The 26315-nt window shown below is 40.5% G+C and overlaps 1 protein-coding gene and 1 long non-coding RNA gene across 3 annotated transcripts in view; one reads left to right on the forward strand and one right to left on the reverse strand.

Moving 5' to 3' along the window:
- The window catches only part of COLEC12 (collectin subfamily member 12), a 180783-nt gene that overhangs the window by 122397 nt on the left and 32071 nt on the right, over positions 1–26315 (reverse strand). The window lies entirely within an intron of this gene.
- On the forward strand, positions 14613–23629 carry LOC111096802. Of its 2 annotated transcripts, XR_005362584.1 has the most exons (4): positions 14613–14816; positions 15386–15506; positions 15605–15663; positions 23023–23629. It is a non-coding gene; the product is annotated as an uncharacterized LOC111096802 (long non-coding RNA). The 2 variants fall into 2 exon arrangements; XR_005362585.1 differs by lacking the exon at positions 15605–15663.

The following is a 26315-nucleotide window of genomic DNA, read 5'->3' on the forward strand; positions in this document are numbered from 1 at the left end:
AGGGATGTTCCTTGATTTGTAAGAACAAGAAACTATATTAGAGGGTTGGAAGGACAGTTAATCTACAAACACTTATTGAACATCTACTTTGTATCAGGTATTGGGGATAAAGATAAAGGAGACAAAAATCTCTCCCCTCAAGTTGTACAGAGTCTACAGAAAGGCAAATGTAACAAATATTACCATTCAATACAATGAATGCCATAGAAAAAGAGTAGTACTAGACCAAAGAGGGGACACCAATCTGTGGGAGGTGGGGAAAAGGCAGTAAAGGGGCAGAGAAATATAATGCTTAAATTGAGTCTTAAGTGTTGGATATGTTTAAGGAGTCAGAAAATGATGCTGAGAGGAAAGAAGAGGTCCCCAAGTATGAAATGCAGGCTGGCATTTCTTTTGCTCCTTATTCATACTGGTTCAATGATTTTCCATCACCATAATATTTCCTACAGAGATGGATTATAAATTCAAGTCTTCAATTATGATGCCTACACAGAGCGCCTCTGAATCTTAAACTGCAGCCCTGACTTCTCTCCTGAGCCCAGTGGATGGATCCAACTCTTTGTGGTTATTTCCACTTGGAAATCTTACTGTTACCTCACCCTGTTTACCTCAAACTAGGTAACAGTAACAGATCACCTCACAAGTGTTCCTGATTTCAATCTTCCCTTCTTTTAATCCATTTTATTCATTGCAACTGAGCTAATGCTCCTAAAACAGAGATTGCAGTATTCCTTCTACTATGTGGCAGCATCCAGATTTTCTTTTCTTTTTTTTTTTTTTTTTTTGTTGTTTTTAAATTTTATTCATGAGACCAAGAGAGAGGCAGAGACACAAGCATCCAGATTTTCTAAGCTGATCTGCAACAACCTCCTTGTCCTACTCAGGACAGGTCACTGGCATACTGAATAAATAGGAGCAGAGGCAGGAAGCTTGCCTCTGACAATTGACTGGCATGACTTTGGGCAAATAATAGCCTGGCAGGACTGAGTAAAAATTCCATGACAATGTATGGCCCCAGCACATAGTCCCCCTCAATAAGGAAGGCTTAATTGCTAAGTTTTGTGTGTTCCTGCCCTTTGTTCTTTGCATATCCTGCTTCTCCAATGGGAGTTCAAGCCTCATCTTGCTTGTGTAACTTTTTCCAAACACTCTGGGCCTAGAGTGACTTCTGCTTTTTCCAAACTCCTAGAACTTTTACTGCTAGCTCAGGCTAGCTCCTCCATATAATCCTAGAGGCCTCCCTTGGAAAGCTAGAAGTCACTGCAAGAGTTCATTTGGTCCCATCACCTGCTAGCAGGAGAGCCCTTTCTCTTTACTGATAAACCAAGGCTATCACATATGCAATCCTGAATATTCACTAATTTTCTGTATGTGTATATTCCAGGTTAACATGAAATATATATGTAGAGTATATGAAAAATAGGTATTCTGTATGTGCATATTTTCTTTCCAACTACTGCATAAATTCTTCAAGAACAAATATTTCTCCAATTTTTCCCATAGTATCTAAACAAAATATGTACTTGATTAGTATTTAACTGACTTTAAGTATCTTTAGATTGGAGTTAAATTATTGATCAAAATCTCCAAATCTGGAAAAATGGATGCATCAATTTGTCATGGTGGAAAGAAACCACAAGTCAAGCCTGGAAGGAACTCAATTAGCTTTTATCTCACTTTCATGTCTTTGGTCAGTAAAATAAAACCACTCCTTTTATTTAAATATCCTCTTGGGCCTTCTATTGAAATGGTTAAGAATTGGCTCTGGAAGTATGGCTGTCCTCAGGCTTTCATGGGATGTGTGTCTGTACCTGAACTCTGAGGTACTTTTGGTTCCAAATATGTGCCTGTGTTCCCTTAGCCTAATGGTGCCTGGTGAGGGCAAGAGGAACCTATGGAAATGAAGCATGAGCCTGGAGCATAAGAATAAGGATTAGATTACGAGGGGAAAGAGAAGGCAAAGAAGGAAGGACAGTGCTCTCCACAGTCTAAAGTCTAGGCTCCATAGCTAAGAACTGGTCTGGTGCAAAGGCTGTGGCGGGTGAAAATGCTGACTTAATTGAAACAATATGCTATGAGCACAGCTCATAAAGCCATGCTCCCACTTCAGCTTCTGCTGTCCTTCCAGAGCACTCTCTGTGCCAAGAAAAAGCCTCAGGACTGTCCAGGTCCACACTTACTTCACATCCAGCCATCCCACCAGGGGAGCCTCAGCACACTGTGTCCTATCAACCCCCAGCATACACCAGTCACAGCCCCAGCCAGCTGACTAAATTCACCAAGTACACACAAGTGTTCACAAAGGACAAATATACAAAGGACCATTCCTTCAAGTTTAGAAGTAGCTATTTTTTTTTTTTTATGATAGTCACACAGAGAGAGAGAGAGAGAGGCAGAGACACAGGCAGAGGGAGAAGCAGGCTCCATGCACCGGGAGCCCGACATGGGATTCGATCCCGGGTCTCCAGGATCACGCCCTGGGCCAAAGGCAGGCACCAAACCGCGGCGCCACCCAGGGATCCCTAGAAGTAGCTATTCTGCCTAAGTCATACAAACACAGGAAGTTAGGCAAAATGGGGAGGCAGAGGAATATCCTCCAAAAGAAAGAAGAAAACAAAACCTCAGAAAAAAGAATTAAATGAAACAGAAATAAGCAATATGCCTGATAAAGACTTCATAGCAATGATTGCAAAGAGGCTTACCAGGCTGGAGGGAAGAATGGAAGAACTTAGTGAGAACTTCAACAAAGAGATAGAAAATATTTTAAAAATTGTAACAAAGCCATGCAGATAGAAACCATAAGCTCATATTTACACTTCAGTGTAAACATAAAATATCAGAAGTAGTCTTGATATGAAATTAATTTATTTTTGAGGCATGATATTCCCACAGGTGGCTTGCAGTCCTGACACTCAACTTTCTGGAGCAATGGTTTTTTGGTTGTTTCTTTGCATTGTTTGGTTTGGTTTGGTAGGGGGAAAACAGATGATGAGATAGAGTAGACAAAGGTTAAAATATTAATATAGGTATGAAAAATAAAAAAAAATCTTTCTCCAATGCAAAAACTTTTATTTGAAAAATTATATATCTCTATATAAACGAGATAGACACATGATATATCCACATTGCCTTAAAGCAAGAAATTTAGAGTTGTCAGAAACAATATCCTGAAATCATCTCACTGGGTTTCATACCCACAGTAACTACAGTTCTCCAAGCTATATGCAAGACCTGACAGAGGGGAACAAACACAGGGCTTCTCTAGATCTAGGAAAATACTTCTTCCTTAATTTGTTATCTCTTGTTTTAATTTTGGCCATTTAAGCTATTTTTACTCATTAAGATATTTTTTCTTACGTATTACTTTAAGACAAAGGTCAAATCTGACTCGTTGCCCTCTTCTTACGACAGTCACAGTTTGTTTCTTCCAGTTGAAAATGTTTTTCCCACATGGTGTTTGCACTCTGAGGGGAACATATAATAATCAAATTTCCTATGGAGAACAGAATGCCAGAGAATGAGTGCCAGAGAGTGCAATAACATGCACTTGTTCTTTCAAAGTGGCACACAGGATGCATCAGCAGATTCCAACTAGTGTGGATTTCAGAACATCTTGGAATAAACATCATCAGCTTCTCCAGGTTAATGCTACCATTTCTCAGCCTTGCTCCTTTTAACTTGCAGATGTTGCCTATATTGTGATGTAAGCTCCTATTCATTCAAATGCCAATTATTCACATTTGTGAAAGTTCTGATAGGGATGGACTGACATTTAACTTTTTTTTTAACAGAACAGCTTTGTTGAGAATATATTCATATACCATACCATTCACTCATTTCAAGTGTTCAAGGGTTTTTAGTATACTCAGAGTTGAACTATCATAATAAGCAATTTGAGAACATTTTCATCACCCTAGAAGGAAACCAAATACCCATCAGCAGTCCTCCAGCTCCTGTCCCAACCATATCCCTAGCAACCACTCTACTTTCTGTTGCTGTAGATTTGCCTGTTTTGATATTTCACATAAATAGAATCATTTTGTGTATGATTTCTTTTGTTGAGCATAATATGTTCAAGGTTCATCTATGGTAAAGCAGGTGCCAGTATTTCCTTTTAATAACTGAATAATATTCCATTTTATGGATTGTGCTACATTTTATTTATCCATTTTTCAGTTGATAACATTTGAGTTGTTTCTACTTTTTGGCTACTATGAATAATGCTACTATACACATTTGTGTGCAAGTTGTATGTGGACATGTTTTCACTTCATATCTAGGAGTAGAATTTCTGGACCATATGAAAACTTTATGTCCAATCTTTTTTTTTTTTTTGTAGTTTCAGAAATAGAATTTAACGATTCATCATTTACATATAACACCCAGTGCTCATCACAAGTGCCCCCTTAATGCTCATCACCCATTTAACCTATCCCTCTACCCACCTCCCTTCCAGCAACTCTCTCTGTTCTCTTTTGTTCTTAACTGTTCTCGCAGTTAAGAGTCTGTGTAATAGTTTGCCTCCCTCTTTTTGTTTCTTCCCCCATGTTCGTCTATTTCTTTTTTTTTAATGTTCGTCTATTTCAAAAACTTTATGTCCAATCTTTTGAGGAAGTGTCAGATTATTCTGACAGTTATCTTCTTATCTATATAAGCAAGTTTTGTAAACAAATTCGAATGAAAAGTGCAAAAAGAAAAAGGGAATATTCTGCTGCTTTTCTAAAATAATTTCCAAACATAGCCTTTAAGTCAGATGTTTTAACATGTTTTAACATCTTGAATCCCTCCTTATGAAAGACTGTTCTTGCTGTGCTGATAACACATGCATTCAGGCTTTCTCCTTGGCTTATGGCCTTTGTTTACCAACAAAAATGGTATCCTTTTAGTCAATCCTCTTCTGTTCATAAGTTGGGTCAGCCGTGGTTGCACCATCTAAGAGATACTTGTTTCAGTTGTACCTTCCTATACAGGGACAGACCTTGCTCCTCTGAGTTGGATCTGACTTCATCAGAGGGCAATCAGATCGCCCCTCAACTTCCCCTAGGGCAGCATGAACCTTCTTTCTCCATTTCTCATGGAGATAGAGTCAAAGTAAAGCAGCCTACCACTTCTGGAAATTCACCCATAGTTCTCGCCTGGCGTGCTGAATGGAGGCCACCCAGACTGTCTTCTAGAATAGAATTTGACGACTTTGCCAGACCAAGTGAAACAGATCCACAATAGAAAGACTCCAGGAAAAACAGCAGAGTATAACCTCGTTGTGCTGAGAGTCTGGTATACTGCTCTTTATGAGCACTGTCAAAAGTAGGAGGGGATAACCCCAGCTTTTCATTTTGTGAAATTCACCCTCCACATCTACTTGACAACATTATAAAGAAGCAGATTCTAGTGCCTGGATCTTTAACTAATATGTAGTAAACATAGAGGTACAATTATAAATGTCAGCCCTGTAATCTCTGATTTTATTAAAGCCACTGATCACTTTTTTTTCCCTCTAGTAAAATATATCAATAATATAATCACATGGAGAGAAAAACTCCAACCTTCATTTTTTATAATTATCAAATATTTTAGAACTCTTTTCTAAAATATAGTCAATAGTTGGGGCATCTGGGTGGCTCGATTGGTTAAGCATCTGACTCTTACCAGCTCAGGTCTTGATCCCAGGGCCATGAGTCCAAGTCCCTTGGTGGGCTCCACACTGGGCATGGAGCCTATTTAAATAATATTTTTTTAAAAATCCAATAGACAAGGTAAATGGTAATGGGGGGCATGGAAATCTGACTTTGGGGAACAGTATGCATGAAAATATGTATCTCAAAAGTTCAATGTGGAACGTAGCACCACTACAACTGAAAAACAGTAATTCTCCTGCTCTCAGATACCCAATATGTGGCCACAAAGTCTGTCTTTCTCTAAAGCTATCTAGATCAATGCCTTTTGTCTCCTTTGAAAATATTACTTTGTGTACTAATCTTTATTTTAACCACTTTGTCATCATCATGAGATAAACACAATAGAGTTTCCCAAATGAATCTGGGAGGTTGGGGTTGTCTAGATAAAACATGACTGTTTGGCAGACAAGTGCTCACAAAGGGCCTGCTCTCATAATCTTTGTGTTGGCAAACAATGCTGTAGTATAACTTGGTTTGGGGAACTTTGTATAAAAATAGGACCCTTGACTTAAGATACAGTGTAAACAAACTGACTTCCTAAAACCCTCAATGGGTATGTGGTGAATGAGTGCTTAGATGCACACTCTTCTTTGTAAAACCAAATTTACTTGAAAGGTAATGTTTTTCTCTTCTCTAATTTTTCATGATATGTAGGGAGCCCAACCCCCACCCCTCTACCAAATACTTTAGTTATTGTCCAAATTCCTGTAGAATCCAAAGGGGAGATGGTATTCAACTACTGAGGGGCTTTGAATAAAATGAGATGTCTGTGAGGCCAGTTAGATTGTCAGTGGCCAAAAGTATGCATAAATTAGAAGTAAATGAAAATGATTAATAGAAATTTTCAGGGAGCAATCTTTTTATTTTTTTTTAAGATTTTATTTATTTATTCATGAGAGACACAGAGAGAGAGAGAGAGAGGCAGAGACACAGGCAGAGGGAGAAGAAGCAGGCTCCATCCAGGGAGCCCGATGCAGGACTCGATCCCGGGACTCCAGGATCATGCCGGGCCAAATGCAGGCACCAAACCGCTGAGCCACCCAAGATCCCAGGGAGCAATCTTTTATTTTTTTTGAGCAATCTTTTTAACTAATTCTGTTTCCATTATACAAGTACAAATGCCTTTTCTGGTGACTTTAGAAGACTTAAAAAATTACTGTACTATACATAAATTTAATGAAAATAAAGCAGTGCCTTTTGTTATAGTGTACAAAGGAATAAACTCTATGATTTCTTTTAAAAAGTAATTTCCACTGATGAACTATTGTATTTGTGGCATATGCACAAACAATAAAAAGAGCTGGTGGCTAGATATACAAAACAAGGTCATTTTTCTGATCCCACAGAAATGACACCTGGGGAGTAGAATAAATATTGTTTATTTAAATTCATATCTTTCATTGAAATAATACTGACATCTATATACAGCTGACCTGTGAACAGTGCAGAGTTAGGGGCACTGACCCGCCACACAATAAAAAATCTGCATATAATTTTTGACTCCACAAAAACTGAACTACTATAGCCTACTCTTGACCAGAAGCCTTAGTGAGAACATAAACAGTCAATTAACACCTATTTTGTATAATACATACTATATACTGTATTCTCACAATAAAGGAAGCTAGAGAAAAGAAAATGTTAAAAAAAATCACAAGGAAGAGAAAATACATTTATAGTACTATACTATAAAAAATCCGTGTGTAGGGACATCTGGATGGCTTAGCAGTTGAACATTTGCCTTTGACTCAGCGCATGATCCCAGGGTCCTAGGATCGAGTCCCACATCAGGCTCCTTCAATGGAGCCTGCTTCTCTCTCTGCACGTGTCTCTGCCTCTCTCTCTGTGTCTCATGAATAAATAAATAAAATCTTGAAAAAAAAATCTGTGTGCAAGTGGACCCATGAAGTGTAAACCAAAGGTTTCTCAGGGGCCAACTGTATTAACAGTTTCTTTAAAAATATAGAACATACACCTTTTTGAAAACCATGATTATCTTTTGAGGATGGAGTGTTATAGCAGACATCTACATCCAAAACTACACATTTCTAAACTAATCAGAAAAAAAACACTGTGAGTTAAAAAATAACTCTGGTGTGAGAGATTTTCTCTGAGGCTGGGTTGAGGAAAAATATATTCTTCTTATTGTTGTTTACAGTCTAAACAGAGAAACAAATACAACAGAGCTTGTCTTGAAGGCGACCTGCAGTAGAACCACTATAATAAAGCTTCCTCAGTAAACTCACACAGGGGTTCCCATATTGGGATGTTTTTCTAGAATGTGGTTAAAACCACCTTGCAGCCATGCAGGTGCGCCACTCAGATCTTCCCTCGATACAGAATCAACTATGACCCACCCCACCCCCAGCCACTGCACTTTCGGGATCTCCAAGTGTTCCTGCTGAGGCCACCCTGTCTTGGGTCTGCTCCCAGCCAATGATTGAGCATAGCGGGGACAGTAGATCAAGATCACTTCCCAACATGGAACACTTCTAACAGGCCACCTCTGCTCTCAGGCTTCCCATCAGTGTGGCTGAGACCATCTGGAGCTGCACTGTAGTCTGAGCTTCTCCTACTCAGCCCTTTCTTCCTCCTCTCTTTTTATAGGTGTCAGACCTGTATAGTCTGAAGGCTCTCTCTGGTCATTTTGGCTTCCTCACTCCATTATCCTTCATAGACATTTCCACTAATAAATCATTCACAGTTTTAATACTGTCTTGGTGTCTGCCTTCCAGAGTACTCAAATAAATGCAGACATCTTGGGCCCCAGTCGACATTCCTGTGGGAAAGTGGGATCCTGAGCTAACCCTGAAATACCTATAGCACACACAGAGATCTTTAAATGAGAATGTCTGGACCACATTATCCAAACACCTTGTGTTCTCCTGTTCAGACCTGGCTTTCCCTCTCTACTGTAAAACAGTTCACAGAACCTTGATATTAACTCTGGTTTAGGTCCAGCCAGCACACATCTTCTTTTTAAAAAACTGTATCCCCCCCAAAAAAATAAAAAATAAAAATAAATAAAAAAAAGTAAAAAACTGTATCCCCAGAAATTATGTAACACTTTGAAAATAATATTGTTATTGATAATATTACTAAAAAACTTTGAGATATTTTTTATGATTTAAAAAAACTTTCACTTCTATAGTTTCATTTATCTTCTTTTATTCTCATGTCAAATATGTATGCTATGTAAATCATTTATTAATAGAATATGTAGGACACCTGGGTGGCTATGTGTCCAGCTCCTCATTTTGACTAAGGTCCTGATCTCAGGGTTGTGGGACTGAGCCCTGCAATGGACTCCATGCTAAGTGTGCAGCTTGCTTGAGATTCTCTCTCCTTCTGCCTCCCCCACCTCCCTCTCTAAAATAAATAAATACATATATATAAATATATATATATACATACACATATACATACATATATACACATACATACACACATATATACAAATATATGTGTATATATACACACACATATATATACATACAATATGTATGTATTTTAAATGAGGCACTTACTGCCTTTACTTGCATTAGGAAACATTAACTACTTAAAGGGACAATGCTGACATTGAATAAAGTATTAATGAAATTACAAGAACTTTCTCTTTATTCATTGTGGCAAAATACACATAAAAATCACCATCTTAACCTTTCTTAGGTATACAGTTCAGGAGTGTTAAATACACTCATATTGACTGGCTTATTTCATTAAGCACAATGTCCTCAATGTTTACCCATGTTGTAGCAGGTGAAGGACTTTTTGAGAAACTCCTTCATTGGCTTCCAGGGACATCATTCCTTCTTGGTTCTGTTCCCACCTCTAAATCATCTTTTCACTCCATTTTACTGGATCATCTTCTTCCATCCATGTCTTTAAAGTAGACATTCTCCAGAGTTCTGTCTTTGGCCCCTCATCCTCCTGGTAGGTGATCATATCCACTCTTCATGGTTTTCACCATCATATATGTTCTGGTCACCTCCTCTCCTGTGGACTTCAGACTCACATCTGACTGACGGCTGAACACTTCTACCTCGGTACCAGAGGACCTGTGGTAGGCTGATAACAGCCCCCAAAGAGATCAATTCCAAATTCCTGGAACCTGTAAATGTTACCTTATTTCAAAAAAGAATCTTTGCAGACATTAAGGATTCTGAGATGAGATTATCCCGGACTACCTGGGTGGGCCCTAAATACAATCACAAATGTTCTAATAGGGGAGAGGCAGAGAGAAATTCGACAAATGCACAGAGAAGAAGGCAATGTGACTACAGAGGCAGATGGAAGTGAGGGGGCCCAAACCCAAAGAATGCCAGTAACCACCAGAAGCCAGAAGAGGCAAGCCACAGATTCCCTCCTAGAATCTCTAGAAGAGACTAACATCCTAACATCTTAATTTTGGCTTAGTGAAAACTGATTTTGAATTTTTGGCTTCCCAAACTATAAGAGAATAAATTTCTGTTGTTTTAAAAAACAAAGTTTATGATAATTTATTTTGGCAACGACAGGAAACTGAGAGTGCTGTATTAATTACAGCACTTCAACAGAACTACTGTAACAAAGTACCACAAACTGCAGGACCTACACAACAGAAACTTGTTCTCTCATGGTTCTGGAGGCTAGAAGTCCAAGGTCCAGGGATCAGCAGGATTGATGCCTTCCGAGGGCTGTGATGGACAATCTCCTCCATGCCTTTCCTAGCTTCTGGTGGTCTGCTGGCAACTGCTGGTGTTCCTTGGCTTCTGACGCATCACCTGATCTCTGCCTTCCTCTTTACATGGTGTTCTCCCTCTGTGGATGTCCTCTGGGTCCAGACTGCCCCTCTTTGTAAGGACATCAGTCATATTGGATTAGGGCCCACCCTAATGACTTCATCTTAACTTAATCTGCAAAGACTCCATTTCCAAATAAGGTCATAACCACAGGTACTGGGGGGTTAGGACTTTAGCATCTTGAGGGGACACAATTCAACACATAACTTGTCTATTCTCTAATTCCTCAAAATTCATGTCCTTCCCACATGCAAAATACACTAACCTTATCACGACATCCTCCAAAGTCTTAATCATTCCAGCACCAACTCAAAGTCCCATTTCTCATCATCTAAATCATCCAAATTAGTTATTGGTGAGACTTGGGTTAAGATTCATCTTGGAGCAAAAAATTCCTCTCCAGTTGTGAAACTGGACAACTGGTTATCTCCTTCCAAAATACAACAGTGGCACAGGAATAGGATACACATTCCCATTCCAAAAAAAAGGAGTAAATGGGAAGGGGAAAAGGGAGACTATGTTATCCCAAGGAAGTCAGAACAGTAGTAGGGTCAATTCCATTAGATTTTGAGGCTTGGGAATAATCCTCTTTGGTTTGATGTTCTGTCCTCCAGGACCACCAAGATGGCAGCCCCAACCCCTCAGCCCAAGAGAGCAGCTCAGCCCTCTGCAACCAAGGAGGTTGAGCCCCCAGATCTGTGCCCTCAGGAGCCATGATGGTGGTAGTAGACCTGCTGATCTCTGAATTGCCTTCAGAGTCATTTTTTCCTTTTCTTGAAGGATAACACACATTCATGGCCAAATAGCTCCTATGACCCATTTCCTTCCTACAGAATCCTAGAAGTCTGACAGCCTTCCCTCATTTCACCCCATCTCTGGCCCCTTTAGTCCAGTGGCAGTATTCCTGCTGAGATGGTTGACACCCTAGATGTCCTCTGCACAGTACATTTTCTTGTTTTTTTGTTTTTTTGGGTTTTTTTACAATATAGATAGAGAATTTTCCAAATCTTCAGGTCCTGTTTCTTTTATGCTTAACAATCCCTTCTTCAACTGATCTCTGTCCTCTCACAGTTTGCTATAAGCAGCAAGGAGACACTAGGTCATGCTTTCAACACTTTCCCAGAAATCTCCTCAGCTAAATATCCATGTTCATCATCTACAGTTCTACTTTCCAGCCAAGAGAACACAGTCAGCCAAGTTCTCTCCCACTTTGTTACAAAGATCGCCTTTCCTCCAGTTTCAAATAACATTTTTCTCATTTCCATCTGAGTACTCGCAAGAAGCAAGAAGCACCTTTAGCATTCATATTTCTAGCAACAATCTGTGCATAACGACTTACATGTTCTCTAAGGAAATGGACGCTCTCTCTATGGCTCTCCTGTAGTCCTCACCAGAATCACTTTTAACATCCACATTTCTACCAAAGACTCTTCAAGGCAATCTAGCAAGTGCCACAAAACTCCTCCAGCCTCTACCCATTACTCAATCCCAAAGCTACTTCCATATTTTTAGGAATTTGTTACCACAGCACCATACTTCCTGGTACTGAAATCTGTATTAGTTTCCTAGGGCCACTGCCATAACAAAGTATCAAAGACTGGGTGGCATAAGCAACAAAAACTTATTCCCTCATAGTTCTGGAGGCCAGAAGTCCAAAATCAAAGTATCTACAGGGCTGGTGCCTTCTGAGGGCTGTGATGGAGAATCTCCATGACTGTCCTAGCTTCCAGTGGTTTTCTGGCAATCTTCCGTATTTCTTGGCTTCTGCTTCATCACTGTAATCTCTGCCTTCACTTTCATATGATATTCTTCCTGTGTGCATGTCCTTTGTATCCAAATCTCTTTATGAGGACACCCAACATAATTGGATTAGGGCCCACCCTATTGATATTTTATTGATTATCTTCAAAGGCCCCATTTCCAAATAAGGTTATATCCATAGTACTATGAGTTAGACTTCAACATCTTTTGGGGGGACCATAATTCAATCCATAAATACCTCAAATTCAGCATATACAAAACACAATTATTTACCCTCCTTCCAAAAAGCATTGTTACTCTTCTTACACTCCATTTGTGAGATGGCAACATCACCACCTCTGACATATTCAGAAGTCTTATTAGAGTTATCCCTGATGCCTGTTTTCCTCTAAACTCCATGCTAAATCCTGCCTGTTTTACCACCTAGGTATTTATGTATGCATTTTTAATATCAATTATATTTTATTTAACCCAGCATGTCCAAATCCAAAATATTATTTCAATATATAAGAAAATTTTTAGATGAAATTGTTTTTTTCATATTTATTTATTTTTAGTATAATTAACGTATAGTGTTATGTCAGTTTCAGGTGTATACATACTGAATCAACAATTCTATATTAATTAGTGCTCATCACGATAAGTGTATTAATTATTATTATTCTTAATCTCTATCACCTATTTCACCCATCCCTCCACCTACCTTCTATCTGATAACCATCAATTTGTTCTCTATAGTTAGGAGTCTGGTTTGTGCCTCTTTTTCTTTATTCATTTGTTTTGTTTCTTAAATTCCACATCTGAGTGAAATCATATGATATTTGTCTTTCTCTGACTTATTTCACTTAGCATTATATTCTCTAGCTCCATCCATATCATTGCAAATTGCAAGATTGCATTCCTTTTTATGGCTGAATAATATTCCAGTGTGTGTGTATGTATATATATATATGGATGGATGGATATATATACATGTATGTACATATGTATATGTGTGTATATATATGTATATACAGACACACATACACACAGTACATCTTTATCCAATCATCAATGGATGGACACTTGGGCTGCTTCCATATCTTGGCTATTGCAAATAATGCTGCTATAAATATAGGGTGCATGTATATCTTTGAATTAGTGTTTTTGTACTCTTTGTGTATATACCCAGGAGTGCCATTGCTAGATTATAAGGTAGTTCTATCTTTAACTTTTTGGGGAACCTCCATACTGTTTTCCACATTGGCTGCACTAGTTTGCATTCCCATTAGCAGTGCACAAGGGTTCCTTTTCTCCAAATTCTCACCAACACCTGTTGTTTCTTGTGTTTTTTATTTTAGCCATTCTGACAGGTGTGAGGTGATACCTCATTGTGGTTTTGATTTGCCTTTCCCTGATGATGAGTGACACTGAGCATCTTTACATGTGTCTGTTGGCCATCTGGAAGTCTTCTTTGGAGAAATGTCTGCTCATATCTTCTGCACATTTTAAAATTGGATTATCTGGTTTTTGGGTGTTGAGTTGCATAAGCTCTTTATATATTTTGGATATTAACCCCTTATTGGGTATATCATTTGCAAATACCTTCTCCCATTCAGTAGCTTGATTTTCTGTTTTGTTGATTATTTCCTTTGCTGTACAAAATAACTTTTTATCTGCCTAAGTATTTATTGATTTTTTTAAAAGATTTATTTATTTATTTATTTATTTATTTATTTATTTATTTATTTATTTATTCAGAGAGAGAGAGAGGCAGAGACACAGGCAGAGGGAGAAGCAGGCTCCATGCAGGGAGCCCGACATGGGACTCGATCCCTGGTCTCCAGGATCACACCCCGGGCCGCAGGCGGTGCCAAACCGCTGCGCCACAGGGGCTGCCCTATTTATTGATTTTATCAGCATCGCTCAATATCTCCAGCTGAAGTCGTTAGGTTAAGGGCTCCTGCAACAAACTTTTAACTGATTTCCCACCCTCTAGTCTTACACTTCTCATATTTGCCCTCCTTTCTTCTGAGCTCCTTGATTATATGAACTATATCTCGTTCATCCCACTGGCCTCATACAGAACCTATAGAAGACACTCAAGTAGAAGACACTCACTCAGAAAATGCTGACCAGTGAACCCATTCAAGAAACTGTGTTATAAACAACGCTGAAACTATACCATTTGAGGTCTTCTTTAGGATTTAGAAATAAATTCTCCTATTGAAACAAATGTTATGATAGTATTTCTGAGAGTGGGATTTTACCAACCCTTTGGTAAAGGGTACATCCTAAGTATTAGTTAAGATGGTGTCTTATACACCATAAGCTGAAAAGATAGTTACATCATAAAGGAAAGATATCACCTTGGGCTTTGTCACTCACAGTGTCTTGCTCTCCCTTCAGCATCTGTAATATCTGCCCATCGCTCTGATTAGGCACTTCATTACCTACTGCCTTACACTCTTCTCTATTTTTTAAAAATTGTGTCTTCTCTGACACCTAAGTTGCTTGAGAAAGAGAACAATATTTCTGAATGCCCCCACTATTTGCGGTCTAGTGTTAAAAAGAAGAGATATGGGCATTGATCATCATTCATACAGATTGTGTTAGAAAGGTAAGACCAACTTTGTGCACCATTGTTTCCAGTATATATGATTTATTCATGAGAAAGAGGCAGAGACACAGGCAGAGGGAGAAGCAGGCTCCCTGTGGGGAGCCCAATGCAGGACTCAATCCCAGGATCCCAGGATCACACCCTGACCCGAAGGCAGATGCTCAACCACTGAGCCACCCAGGCGCCCCTTATATATTATTTTAGATTAGAGACTGGGTTCTGAAAACAGACAGACTTGGGTTTCAAACTTCTTCCACCTACTAGCCTATAACATTGGGTAATTTATACAAACTCTTGAAGCCTCAGCTTTTGTATCAATAAAATGGGATCCCTCCCTTTAGTATCTCTTTTATAGGACTATCATAAGGATTTGCTCAGATAAGCCATGTAAAGTATAACACAGTGCCTGGTACATATAAGCACTCATGGAACTGTGGTTATCAACACCAATATTATTTTTTATTCCTTTAAGTTCTAGAAACTTCCTCTTTGGCAGCAGTGTCTTCCTCCCCCTCACCACCACCATCAAAGAACATTTCTTAAGAATTTTGGAAATCTTGTGCTTCCAGGTGTTGGCTCTGGCAGGATTCTGTGGGAGTGCAGACCAGCTGATACTACCACTGACAAAACCAAAAATTTTCTCAGTCCAAGCAAGGATCCAAAGATTGGATCTCCAGGACTAACTTACAGGTTTGTTTGTTTTTTAAATTACTGTGTTCTGCCAATATGGCTTTTTGCTTTGTATTTCTCTTCCACTGAACTTAACATCTGTTTCTTATGCCACACAGGCACCTAAGGGCCTTTGAACCAAACTCTTCTAACAGGAACACAGGCTCCTTTAGCAAGGGTAAGGACACTGCCCTTGTCCCACCAAACAGTGCCACTCAGAGGCCCACCATCAGAAATCCTAACCCATGGGAAACTGAAGCTAATATATTCAAAACACATCACTCTAAAAAGCAGCAAGAAACTAGAGGGTTTATTATTATTATTATTATTATTATTATTATTATTATTATATACTGCCAAATCCATCTTTTGATAAACAGTGAACTGCTGAACAATAGAGAGAGAGGTCTCTGGAATTTGGTGGTTTACTCCCCCCACCTTCCCCTACTTAAAAGTGACGGTAAATTTAGCCAGCAAGAATTCTGAATCACTCTTATATGATCAATGTCACCATGCTTATTCTGGACATCAGTAAGGACAGGAATATGCTAGGAAACAAAAGCACAAGATCTATATCTGGCCACATTGGAGAGCTCTACAATTTGCGAATAAATCAAGAAAGGAAAGAAGGGAAAAAGAAAAGGAAGAAAGAAGAAGAAGAGTGAAATTATTAGGCCTTTTCTCTCTTACCAACACACCTGAATAGCACAGACCAAACACCTGAGCATCCCCCACCTCACTCTATCCCTTACACTTACATCAGCAAGCCCAGTAAGCTCTGTCTAGACACCCCAAGCCCTATTACTTCTCAAGGACTACCATTCCAGTCAAAGATACCATTACCTTTCATCTGGTCTCCTAACACACCTCCTCAGGTTTCCCTGCTTCCACACTTACCTCCACACCCTCCATACCTACTAATCACTTTTTCATAAAGGAACTATCTTATGAGATGCAATTCAGACCACGTCACTTCTTTACCTGAACCCTACAAAGGTTTTCCAAGACTCCAAAATCCTCCCCATGAACGCCAGGTCTTAACATATTCTAGGCCCTCCCACTTCTTGACCTTATCTCCTCCACCTCCCTGTCATTTTATTCTAGCAACATCTGGCTTAGTTTTGTTCCTAGAACACTCTAGGCTGTTTCCACCTCAGGTCTTCTTACTTACCATACCCTCAGGCTATAATGCTTCCCCCCAATCACAGCATCCATCATCATTTCATCTCTATCACTGTTCCTTTTTTTTTTTTAAGATTTTATTCATTTATTCACAAGAGAAACAGAGAGAGAGAGAGAGAGGCAGAGGGAGAAGCAGGCTCCATGCTGGGAGCCTGATGTGGGACTCCATCCCGGGTCATCTCCCTAGTCTTCCACCCTGTTTTTTCTCCATGGCATCTGTCACTATTTGAATGATTTTCTCATTAGATTATTACCTATCCCCTCAACCTACCTGGGGACAGGTGCTTTCTATCTGTTCTCCACTGTACTCCCAAAGCCAAAACAGAGTCTGGCACATAATAGATATTCAATAATATCTCAATAAATAAATGTGGGGCCAGTGAGATTGGCCAGAAAGGGTTTCCTATATTCAGGATTTTTAGTTTTATTTTCAAAGAGATGAAGGATATATATGTTGGCTGGAATCATACTTGAAGATCCTGATGTTCCTGATCTTATGATGTCCAAGTACCCCCATGACCCCCACAGGCAGGGCCACCTTTTACAGTCACAGACCACACATCATCATTCAGATGGTACTTGGGAGCCAAACAGAAACAATGTAAAAAATCAGTTTCCCATTCCATGACTGTGTGGTAGATAAACGGAAAGCTACACTGGAAGATAAACAGAAATATAAGGCACCATGATGCCAAAATGTTATTTTGAAAAAGAAAGCACAACCTATTTTAAACGACATAATACTTAAGTGTATCAGGCATACCCAGGCAGGGTGTGAAATCAGACCATATGTCAGCCCTCAGGTGGGATTACGAAGCACGTGGCTGAAGGCTGACTGGTTTAAGAGGGCCTTGCAATACATTATACAGAGCATTTTTACTACTTTTCTGAATTGAACTTAGCCACAGAATTGAGAGAAAACATCTGACTTCCACATTTACCCTGTCTCATAGAAGTGGGCATGACAACATTAAAATCCAACAGGCACACTGTGTCTATACTCCATCCAAATTCTCACTGCAGAACTACACTGTTGGTGTTGTGTTGAAATCTTATTGAAATAAAACATCATTTATTTCCATCTTGCACACTGCTTAGACCTACAACTTTCATACAAAACACAAACCCCTTCCTGGTCAGGAAACCCTGGGGAGTTTGGACCAACAGTGTGCTATGAGTAACTTGTACTCATAAGCCAGGCCCACACAGATGAAACACTTTGCACAAAGACAGAAAAGCTGCCCAAAAACCTCTGGAGAAATACTCAATATTGGCTGGACTCTCCCTTCAGTGCCGGAAACAGCAGAATGACTTCTAAGTTACCAGTGATCTGTTCTCCACATCACTGGAGCCTTCCCACACCTCAGCTCAAGAAGGTCACAAACCCACTTTGGGTTAAATGCTCTCACAGCTTACTGGAAACCCACTGATGGCTGATGCAGTGTTTTGAGAATAAACTATGTAATCTTCGAGACTTCCAAAAGGCACATTTTCTCTTCCAACAAAGAGCAGATTCTGACCAAAGTGTGGGCAGTGGTAACCCCTTGGCTGCTCACCTTTTTGATTATGGAGAGATCCCACATGAGGATGAAAGGCTGTTGGGAAGGCAAGATCAGCTTCCCAGCCAGAAAATAAAAATAAAATGCAAGTGGTAGGTAAGAGCTATGCAGATATGGACACACAACACACAGCTCTTGAGACTGCAGTTCCCTCTCTCTGCTCAAGTGGTCAGCCCTGCTGCTTCTCTGAAGATGAACCTGGGAGCACCTTCAAGTTCTTCAAAGTTTCTCCACTTTTTGGCAGCAGTGTTTTCATGGGTGTTTTGTTCAGAAGGTGGTTTGCTCAAGTCCCTGGAAGTTTTTCCCTGGCAAGGATCAGGATGGCTAGGTGACTGCTCTCCCTTAATGAGCTTTAATTAGATTATGTTTAACAGCATGGACTGCCTAGGGAGGCACGCTGACGTGTAGACAAGGAGTGGCTTACCCTGTAAATTAATAGGCCTGACTGGGATTATGGAAGCTAGCTGTGTAAACGCAAATGGAGCCCCCTAAGCCAACAGTCCTTGGCCTGCTGACACAGCTGCACCAGAGTACCCAGTCACTGGAGCGCCAAAGGATATTCAGTTACAGTGAAGAAATCATAACAAAGACAGGAAACAGATCAGCACACTCTGGATTTAACACCCTCCCTGGGGAACTCGGCTGATTTCTAGGCTGCAGATGTTTTTAACTCTGCCTTGAAGAATGTCCATGTCACATGCTCAAGCCAATGGAGTGGAGTACAGTAGTCAAGCAAGACTTACATATTCAGAAAGGGGACCAAAATTATGTTGATTAGAATTCATCTCTGAAATAGAGGTGGGGCAACTGTTAAAAATCCATAAACTCCTTGGGTGGATTTGCTGAGCTGTCAGGAAATGGATGCCCAGCATTTATGTAAAATGAGGTGCAAATGAAGCCAACTAGACTCTTCCATGGAGATCCTGCTGGTCCCGATGTGGGCTTTCTCAGCTGCTTCCTCATTATTCTCAGTACTCTGTACCAAGTAGAGGAGAATGAAAACAAGCCTTCTTCATTCAGCATTTTTCAACATCACTGCCAACAAAAACGGGATCCTTGACTGTTCAGAGTTCATGATTAAGGGGATGGCATATCTTACAGGCAGGATATAGGTCATTTTTCAAAAGTTACAGTAAGTTTGCAGAATTAGAAATTTATCTTTTTAAATTCTTCCGACTGAGTTACATAAATACGTCTAAGGCTGCTTAAAGATGTGGTTTGCCAGAGGTACCGCATTTTCTTCGTGGCAAAGGGACCAGTTGTACTCTGCCAGGAAGAGTTCACGCAAGAGAAGGACTATGGATGTTAGGCAAACCTCAAGCCCAAGAGTTGGAAAAAGAGAGAAAAATGTTTGGATCTCTTGTGATTTTTTTTGGGGGGGGGGTCCTATTTGCAGTTATTTTACTCTTCTAAGTTTCCCTTATCTATAAAGTGAATAATTTTTAAGAATGCTCTCAGAGGACCCTGTCAAGACCAAAAACTCTATCAGTAATTTCCTAACTTAACCTTGAAACAACCTGCTGAGGACATATTTTTGTTTCACTTGTTAAAAAAGCAATGATCATTTTAGCTGCTACTGAATGGAGTTTTGTGTTTAACAGACACAGATTTCTGGCAATTTAGAGCAATTTCCTTTCTCCACCTGAGCTTGCAAACTTATTCCAACAACTGAGAAGATGTGAAGGTGGTGGGGGATGAGAGAGGGGAGCAGCTGCCAGAAGTATCTGGGCTGGCCCTCTCTGCAGCCACAGGCATCAGCAGATGGCTGTTCCTGATGGCAAGGACCAACTTTCCGAAGGCAAGCATTCACTTCTGTGAATGGGAGGCAATTCAGGACAGAGGGGCTGGTAGTGACTTATGTGGCCAGGACCACTGTTGGACAGTTCCACCTGTTAAAAAGCCCCTTATTTTGGACTTCTCTCATCTATGTTCCTATCTGAAGAATTTATGAGCACAGATTTTCTCCCCACATGATCACTCCCTAAGACTTCTCTTTTCTCAATTAAGCCATTTCTCCCAACTTCCTCTCTACTCTACCACAGCACCTGGGAATTCTCACTTCCAACAGTGGGAACTCAAAGAGTTCCTACTTATTATCTAAATAACTGGAGGATAGAGTTGGATCACCCAGATTCTAATTCTAAATGCGGTACCTCTGGCAAACCAATATTCTAAAATTGATTGTGGTGATCACTGCACAGCTTGGATGGATTAGGGACTTAGGTATGGGTAGAGAAATTCTTAAGAGGTGAAGGATGCCAACAAAACTGACCCTGCCCTGTCAATTTGCTCTAAGTCTGGAAGGTCATATGTTGTCTGTTCTTCTTTGGAGTTACATGGGGCCCTACCACCAACGTCCCCTTTTAAATGAATGACCACCTGGAAAACTGAGCATGCACAGTGCCTGGTACATATTATGGGATGAATTTATAAGTGAAATCATAAATCAGACAGCTTTTCTCACTGGGAGAACCTGACAGGATGAAGGGGCTGAACGCCTAGAGGAAACAGGCCAGTGCGTGATACGTAAAACCTGAGTGTGGATAAGAGGGGCATTTGAGATAGCTCTGTCTACCTTAAAACTCTAAGGCCAAGTCCATGTCAGGAGAACCAAACCAGCTTCTGCATTCGTAGGGCATCAAGTACACCTTTGTGCTAGAATACCTTTGTTTATTCTTTTCTCTACCTTCCAGAAGCTTCATGGAAGTAGAGCCAGGGCCAGGATACAATTTCCTGACTCTCCCATGCCTCTCAGCTATGAGGTAGGACAGTACAGGAGAGAAAATAGATGCTGAGGACCTTCTCAAAGGGGGATCATTGCTCATAAAGTTGGCTCTAAAATCAACCAGGAAACCTAACAAAACTCATGTGTTCGACACACAAATTAGTTTATTGGATCGTCTCTCTCTTAACTATCTTATTTTTCAGTAAATCCTAATGACCTCCCCATACCTCCCAGGGGGAATGCCCTGAGGTTCTTCCCTTAAAGTGGACAAGTGATGAGTGATGATTGATTAACTCGCCAAATCCTTCACTTAAGAACTCATCAACAAAAAGAAGAAAATAGACTCAGCTATTTTGATTTGGCAGTGAGCTCAAGGAAACAACATCAGTAAAACAGTTAAGAATGTTTTTTGACAAGAGACATCATTTACAAACACATGGAATCCCTCTGCTGTCATCCAAGAATAAAATCCGGACTGGCCCCCACCTATTTTTATTCTTCTTTTTCCACAGTCACTTGGGATGGGCCATAGGAGAGATCAGGATTCTTCATTTACTGTATGCCCTAAGGTTTTATGGACTTTGTCTCACCTTTTGAATCCATTCCCCCAACACTGCCCCAAGTTTCATTTTACGCATCAGCAAAAGCCTCAGCCAAAGGGGAAGAAGTTTTCTTCCCATTGGAGTAAAATTCAGGAATTTATCTGTCTTAAGGTCTGGAGTCAAGCTAAATTATGTTACCTGGGGATATTGCCAAAATATAGGTCTGTTCTGTTTTGAATCATGAAACCACTAGTGGTAATCTTATGTCCAGATATTTGAGATTAAAAACACCAGTACATCATGTATGTTTTACAAAAGAGGTTTGCCAAATATGCTATGCCTTCAACATAGCTTTCCTGGTAATCTGAAAACTGACCTTCAACAAAAAAAGGCAGGTGAGAAGCACAGAACCAACTCTATTTATGAGGAAGTGTTTTCTACACACAATAGTTGAAAGACCAACCTCCCCCAACATTTCCCCAGTAGTTTGCCACATATATACTGTCCTCTTTCCTTTCTTGGTCTGCAGTGTCCACTGGTCACTGTCTCCTGGGTTACACGACAGAGAGGGGGCACTGTCTGAGACCAGCACATGACTGGGAGAGTCAGTGAAGGAGTTGAACAGTATTCAATTATTACAGGACTTTGTTTTAATGTCTTTATGGTCATGTTTCTATTTGTGAAGGCTTTTTCTTATTTTGTTGGTTAGGTGATGAATTAATTTTGAGGAAAGGTTGGTTGGTTGGTCGGTCAGTCAGCTCTCTTTTGCTGAAAGCTGACTCACTGCTCTCAGTCATAGTCATAGGGCAAATGGATTCCTGATCTTTCTTCAGTGACAGAAACAAAACAAAACAAAAACAAAAAACAAAAACGTGCAAATAATCTGAATCTACCCAAAGGATATTTTTTTTTCTTTTCCAATAGTTCAAAAAAACAAAGCCTTGAAAATAGAATATAACTGCCCAATAGAAATACAGTAAAAGGCACACATGTAATTTAAAATTTTCTGGTAGCCACATTTTTAAAAAAAGTGAAAAGAAACAGGTAAAGTTATTCTTAACAATATATTTTACTTAATCCAACAGATCCCAAATCTGTACAATCATTTCAACATGTAATTAATATAAAAATTATGTTTTACATTCTTTTTTTTTTCACATTAAGTTTTCAAATCCAGGTGGGCTTTAGATTCACAGCATATCTCAATTTGAACTAGCCACATTCTCAAGGGCTCAGTAGCTACACAAAGCTCCTGGCTACCACACTGGCAAGCTCAGATAGCACTGTCCTGTACTTTACCAACTTAGGGAGAGGAGAACAGGAAGGTTAATCAGGTCTTCTTTTCCATGTAGTGGGCAAGAATGAATAGATGAATAGATGTCATGAATAGATATGAAATATAAATATAAATAAAACACCAGCGCTAACACCACTCTCAGGTCATCTCAGTTCTATCCTCTTTAGTTCATATGAATCACCACTGTGCTATAGCAAAATAATTCAAGATTTCTTTCTTTCTTCCCTTTTAGGGTAAAGGAAATATGAATACCCAATAATGAAAGATGGGTGCAGCCACTTTGGAATATAGTCCAGCAACTTTCCAGAAGGGTAAACACAGAATTGTATAAATATGATTCAGCAACTGTGCTCCTAGGCACATACCCAAGAGCAGTGAAAACATACAACCATGGCAAAAACTTGCACAACCGTGTTCACAGCATTATTCATAAGAGCCAAAAAGTAGAAACAAGCCAAATGCCCATCAAATGATGAATGAATAATCTAGACACCAGATCTATACACCAGAATATTATTTGGCAATGAAGAAGAGGCAAGTACTGATATGCTCTACAATACAGACAAAACCAGAAGACATGATGCTTAGTGAAATAAGCCAGAGAGAAAAGACCACATATTGCATGGTTCCATTTACATGGAACATCCAAGGACAGGAAAATCAATAGATACAAAAAGAAACTTAGGGTTGCAAAGGAGTAGGAGGAGTTGGAGGGAAGTGGGGAGCAATCCCTAATAGGTATAAGGTTCCTTTCTGGGGTGATGAAAATATTCTAAAATTGATTGTGGTGATCACTGCACAACTGCATACACTAAAAAATTTCCAATTGTGTATTTTAAATTGGTGAGTTGTATGATATGTTAATTATATCTCAATAAAGCTATTATTAAAAAATAATAATATAAATAAATAAATAAATAAATAAATAAATAAATGGAAGACTGGGGTCCCTGCACACCAATACACATTTTTATCAAGTGCTCATATGAGACCACATGGGACTACACATATATAGATACAGAGGCATCCTACCAATACAAACAAGGTTGAAATGTTGAAGTATGTTTCTTTTATTTAAAGGTGACAAAGTAGAGCAGCTCCAGCTTAATTTCTCCTTCGCCAGAGTGTATTAAGAGAAGCAAAGTGCAGTATCTTAGACTGAAGCCCTCCTGGGCAACAATGAAAAAGCCAGCTCTTTTCATAAGACGAGATGGTGAGGGGAGTTTGAGGGTACGGTGGCGGCAGGTTCTGCAGAAGCATAGGCTCACGCTGTGAGGCCACTCATTCCTGCATGTCCCCTGTCCTCCTAGGCAGTTCAGCCCTCACTCATCACTTCCTCTTCCTCAAGTTGGGTTTCCAAAATGAGCTTCCTACCTTAGAGCTAGCCTTCAGCATCAGAACTTCCAGAAAGTGATTCACTTACCAGTGGCAGAGTATTATCCTCACTGATTGTTCATTTCATACTTCTCTTATCATGTTTTATTTTAGGCTTGGCTTGCTTTTGCATTATTTTCCCCCCAAAAAACAAGTTTCCAAGACCACACTGGCACACAAGTGAAATTAATAGCTGCTTAGTAAGAGCTCATTATTGGTACCTGACCATACATGGCTGCATTTAAGACATCTGGCAATAACCAGCCAAACCAAAAGATCTACTCAAATCAAAAAAGTAATAAACCACACACAAAGCAAAATAATTAGTTGCCTAATTGTCTCAACACAATGAAAGGCAGTGGTCTGGGTCCTAAGCGACCAAATGCCTGGATTCCTCTGCTGTGCGGAGCAGGGGCTGTGCTGTGCAGCCACCTCCCTTGCTGACCTCTGAGCCTCGGTGCCAGATGCCATCAGGGACCACAGTGAGAGACAGCAGGCATCTGGGAGTCACAGATTACAGTGTCTCGCTCACTTCATTCTGATTGTCACGTGTACATTACCCGCCTTTTCACTGGTGACAGCTACAGCCCCTGCTCACTGCCCCTCTCTTCTTTCTGTTGCACACTGCAAAGTAATACCACGTCAATCACTCTCAATACTCCTTTTGCCACACAGACTGCTCTGTTAAAACACTGTCAGAGATGGGTTAATGTTTTTAAAAGATTTATCTTTGGAGAGAGAGAGAGCAACGCACACATGCACAACTGGGAGAGGCAGAGGAAGAAGGGGCATCTCAGGCCAGCTGTGCGATGAGCAGGGAGCCCAGCATGGGGCTTGACCTCAGGACCCTCAAACCACAACCTGAGCTGAAGTCAAGAGTCAGACACTTCAGCAATTCTGCCATCCCTGCGCCCCTCAGAGATGGCTAAGTTTAACTGAATCAAGTCTAAATTCGTTTGCCTGGTTTCCAGCTCGCTAGCCTGGCTCCAGAAGCGCCTCCCACCGCAGCCCCAGTGCACCCCCAGCTCCGGGCGCCTTTCCTCCCAGCCCCACTTGTGCCCTGGGCTAGGCCCGCGTCTCCTCCCCCGGGGCCCCGGACTGCTGCGATGGCTCTGCTTTAGCTTCCTGATGGCCTCTGGACTCCCCCTCGCCACAGACAGCTACTAATACACTCACTTGCATTTTTGCTGTTACCTGTGAGCAAATTTGGCGGTGGTAACTTGCTCTTAACATCCTGAACCAAGGACCGAGACTCATTATTCTGAATCCTGCAAGGCACCTAGCACATATTAGGAGCCTAAGCGACACAGCGGCACCCCTGCTTGTGGCCAGTGTTTCCTGCCCCGTCCCCACCCCGGGCCATTTCCCCAGGAAGACAGGTACTTAATGCTCCTTGATTCCCTGGCTGTATCTTGGTTTTGTCTCTGCCTTGAGACTCTCTCAACGGACTGCCTAGGGACTTCCTCATCTTAATGCCCCTCTGCATAAACAATCATCCTTCTCTATTCCTCTGTCGGATCACACATTCCTCCCCCATCCCCTGCAGAATCCGTAGTGACTTCAGAATCTAGGTCCTCTATCTATCCTCCATTTCCTTGCAAGTATCTTTCAAACTATAGTATGACTATGTTGATTTTTTTCTCCTCCCATTAGACCAGGAGGACCATAAATACTGATGCCATGTCTCAGCAATCCAGGCCCAGACTCTAGCAAGGGGGTTAGGATATAATAGGTGTGGAACAGTCTAGGATTTTATTCCATGAGCTCTCATGGAGGGCCCAAGACTCATGCAAACTTCCAATTCCTAGTGAAAGTTAACTCTTTCCAGAGAATGTGGCTGAGCAGGCAAAGAGGGCCTCAGCCCCACAGCCCAGGGAAGCCAGTTCAACCTCCAGCTCTGCAGACCACTGTTACTCTGGGCACCTCCATTTAAAGGCAGCTTCTCCTCAGACGGCATTCTCTCTCAAGTCCCTTTAAAGATGGCCCCTTCTCACCTGCTTTCTGGAAAAAAAGGGGAGATAGGAAGAGACCTCAAGAAAACCGTTAATTACAGAATGTTTGTTTCACACTCTCCTCTCTGAGCTCCTGCCCCACATCTTGACACCTCCAATCCTAGGAGCCTGCCATCCAAAGCTCCTTGAACTTCTCATG

This window comes from Canis lupus, chromosome 7 (genome assembly GCF_011100685.1).
Source record: "Canis lupus familiaris isolate Mischka breed German Shepherd chromosome 7, alternate assembly UU_Cfam_GSD_1.0, whole genome shotgun sequence".
In the NCBI taxonomy this organism is placed as follows: domain Eukaryota; kingdom Metazoa; phylum Chordata; class Mammalia; order Carnivora; family Canidae; genus Canis; species Canis lupus.